Source organism: Stegastes partitus, unplaced genomic scaffold, assembly GCF_000690725.1.
Source record: "Stegastes partitus isolate 25-593 unplaced genomic scaffold, Stegastes_partitus-1.0.2 Scaffold123, whole genome shotgun sequence".
Classification (NCBI taxonomy): domain Eukaryota; kingdom Metazoa; phylum Chordata; class Actinopteri; family Pomacentridae; genus Stegastes; species Stegastes partitus.
Genome location: NW_007577854.1, coordinates 367,513 through 371,539, shown reverse-complemented (window position 1 = coordinate 371,539; position 4,027 = coordinate 367,513). Strand labels below are relative to the sequence as shown.

The 4,027-nt window shown below is 42.0% G+C and overlaps 1 protein-coding gene across 1 annotated transcript in view; it reads left to right on the top strand.

The window, feature by feature from the left end:
• The first annotated feature begins 3,796 nt into the window (after nucleotides 1-3,796).
• Nucleotides 3,797-4,027, top strand: part of klf3 (Kruppel like factor 3 (basic)) — a 17,005-nt gene continuing 16,774 nt past the window's right edge. Inside the window, exon 1 of the mRNA XM_008278421.1 lies at nucleotides 3,797-4,027. This exon is cut by the window's right edge and continues 74 nt beyond it. The gene's annotated coding sequence lies outside the window, so the exon portion shown is untranslated.

Below are 4,027 nucleotides of genomic sequence, written 5' to 3'. Positions count from 1 at the left end.
CAATGAAGCTGTTCTCATTCACTTCTTTTTATATTTGGGTTGTCAGAAAACACAGCAAATATGAAATATTGGCCAAAATGCAGCACATTAAAACTTCCTTTTAACCAGCAGTCACTTCAGAGGCCTGTCCAATTGGATGGCTCTGCATCGCTAAACAACTGATTTTGTAACCACACACGACATAAGGACAATTCATGTTTTAGGGCTGCAAGGGTTTTTGTGGTGGAGTCTACATTTTAATGACTGTGCTTATCACCCTTAGTGCCAATATTCTATCACAACAATTCCACCCATCACTATTTTGAGGAAACACTGAAGTCCCATCTTTGTTTAACCCTGTCTATTAGGGCAGTGATTGGTTTTACAGAAATTCAGCCAAACCTGTAGCACAATGATAGTAAGGTGCAGCCAGACCATTATGTACAAAGGTACTTCAAAAGGTTCTCATGCTCACACAGAAACAAGGAGTGTAACTCCAATTTTGGGTCATAACTGTATCCTGGCTGCTGTTGCTCCAGGACAATGTGCCCATCCACATCCACCCGCTCGGGTGACAGGTTGGGTGAGTAAAATTCATGAGGCAACAGTTCAAAACCCCATTTGGCTGCTTCTGCCACCTGTGCTGTGTAGACGACATAATCCTGGAGCCAGCTTGAAGCTTTCCTGTCCTTTATTCTTTGATTATGATTACTTCAAACATTTGAAGTCTTGTAGACAGTGATATAAGGCTTTATAGTATAAAGCGGGAGTTACAAACCTTGTTTTTGGTCAGGCCCAGAACCTTTTGATGGGCCCTCATACTGCAGAATTGCAGAAATCAAGACTACCAGCTTTGTAGTCAGCTGTTTTGTTCCATTGTGTGGATCACTGATGCAGTAAGCTCTGGCTTGTTTGTATTTCTTTAAATTAATCACAGTCATTATGGGCGGGGCTAAGCAAAGGGTGTGGCTTCCCTGTTCCCTCAAAATAATGAAGGGTGGAACTGTTGTGGTGGAGCATTTAAAGCAGGGAGACGAGCACAGTTATTTAAGTGGATAATCCATTGAAAAACCAGCAGAGAGGCCATACTGCACGAACCAGATTCAATTCAATTCAGTTCAATTTTATTTGTATAGCGCAGTTTACAACATATGTTACCACACAGTGCTTAACATAGTAAGGTATAGACCAGGGGTGTCGAACTGCGGTCCTCGAGGGCCGCAATCCTGCATGTTTTAGATGTTTCCCTCTTCCAACACACCTGATTCAAATGATCAGCTCATCATCAAGCTCTGCAGAAGTCTGATAACGATCCTGATCATTTGGATCAGGTGTGTTGGAAGAAGGACACATGCAGGATTGTGGCCCTCGAGGACCGGATGTCGACACCCCTGGTATAGACCTTACAAATTTAAGCAGAGAACCCAACAATCCAAAGTAGCTTGGACTCCCTCTGAGCAAGCAGTTGGCAACGGTGGAAAGGAACCAAACCCTTTTTACAGGGAGCCAATGAAGAGAAGCTAATATGGGAGAAATATGATCTCTCTTACTGGTTCCTGTCAGAACCCTGGCTGCAGCATTTTGGATCAGCTGAAGGTTGTTGAGAGAATTATTGGGACATCCTGATAATAAGGAATTACAATAGTCCAATCGAGAAGTTATAAATGCATGGACTAGTTTCTCAGCATCACTCTGAGACAGGATATTCCTGATTTTTGCAATATTACGTTGATGACAAAAGGCTGTCCTACAAACTTGTTTTATATGGCTATTGAACGACATGTCCTGGTCAAAAATAGCTTCAAGGTTCTTTACAGTAGAACTGGTGCCAAGACAGTGCCATCTAGAGAAACTATCTGGTTTGATAGTGTGTTTCTGAGGTGTTTAGGACCAAATACAATAACCTCAGTTTTGTCTGAATTTAAGTGAAGGAAATTACAGGTCATTCAGGCCTTTATGTTCTTCAGACATGCCTAGAGTCTGACCAGCTGACTGATTTCATTTGGCTTCATAGATAAATATAAATGGTGTCGTTTGCATACCAGTGGAAATTTATTGCAGTGCTTCCTAATAATATTGCCTAAAGGGAGCATGTACAAGGTAATCAATATAGGTCCTAACACAGAGCCCTGTGGAACTCCATAACTAACTCCACTGCAGGTGGAAGAATCATCATCAACATGAACAAACTGGAATCTGTCTGATAAATATGATTTAAACCAATTTAGTGCAGTTCCGTTAATCCCAATTAAACATTCAAGTCTCTGTAATAAAATGCTGTGATACACTGTATCAAATGCAGCACTGAGATCCAACAGAACAAGTATAGAAACTAGTCCACTGTCTGAAGCTATAAGAAGATCATTAGTAACCTTCACCAATGCTGTCTCTGTACTATGATGCATTCTAAAACCTGATTGAAACTCTTCAGACAAACCATTTCTATGCAGATAATCACACAATTGTCTTGAAACAACTTTTTCAAGAATTTTAGAAATAAAAGGGAGGTTGGATATGAGCCTATAGTTAGCTAAAATGCCTGGATCTAGAGTCGGCTTTTGGAGCAGTGCTTTTATTATAGGTACTTTAAAGGTACGTAGCCTGTTAATATAGAGAAGTTGATGATATTTAATACTGCCGTATTTACTAGAGGAAAGATTTCCTTGAACAGTCCAGTTGGGATTTGGTCTAATAGACATGTCGCTGGTTTAGAAGAATATACTATTGACGTGAGCTCAGACAGATTTACAGCAGAGAAGCAGTCCAAGTATAAATCTGGTCCTATGGATGCAACCAGAGCTGCTGCACCTACAGACATGCTAATCATTTTTTGTCTAATATTCAAAACTTTATCAGTGAAGAAGGTCATAAAGTCTTCACTGCTGAGAGCTAAAGGAACACAAGACTCCACAGAGCTGTAACTCTTTGTCAGCGTGGCTCTACAGTGCTGAAAAGAAACCTGGGGTTGTTCTTGTTTTCCTCAATTAGGGATGAATAGTAGGCAGTTCTCGTCTTGCGGATCGCTTTTTTTATAGACGAGGAAACTATCTTTCCAGAATAACTGAGATTCTTCTGAATTTGTCGTGCGCCACTGTCTTTCAAGACTTCTTAATTTCTGTTTTCAGATGCGCAGTTGTTGACTATACCATTGAGCTATTTTATTATAATCTAGTAGATTTTTTCAGTTGCATTTTCAATGCAAAGGTTGCTGTTGTTTCCTGGATGGAAGGACACCCACATAGTGGAAGGCAGAGAGAATGCCGACTGACATGATTGGCCAGTGACAGGCTTGCAACTGAAACCCACACCTGGTGACTACAGAGAGTCTTCTTCCTGAATGGGGTATGAACAGGAGTGGCACTAAAACAGCCCATGAGGAGCAGATGAGTTATACTATTATGGTGAAATAAACCATCTTTTCAGTAATTTGAACTGAAAAAGTGTAAATACACACTCCGGGGACATTTGATGCTTTGATTCGTTTGTGAAGAACGGGGCACCACATGGGACCTTTAATATTTCTGCCATTCCTGTTACAACTATGTCAATGTCTGGAAACCTTATTCTGGTTGAGTCATAAATGTTGGCTTACATAAAAGTGTTTGAGGCACATTCATGAAGCAACTGTTGCTGTAGTGGCTAAAACAGTTCCTGCTGGCTGCTGTCTGCTTAGAGCTTGAAACGAAAACTGCAACACACACACACACACACACACACACACACACACACACACACTGAGTGGACCACCCCGCCCCGGTCCCGCCCAGCGGCCCGACCCCACGGAGAACAGACAGCGGATCATGTGACAGCAGCAAGTTTGTGAACGACAAAAGCGCACAGACACACTTGAGCCACACAGTGAGACACGGACACACACTCAGAGAGGAGAGTTTCGTAACTTCGGGAAGTTTTGCGGAGCCATCGATCACTGGGTCTTGTTTTCTCTGAGCCTGATGTCAGTGACACAGCGGAGGACCGATCGTCGCCTGCGTCACTTTTTCAGCGGAGTTGCCTAATTGAATTAGTTTTTTTTCCCCCTCGTCGATAC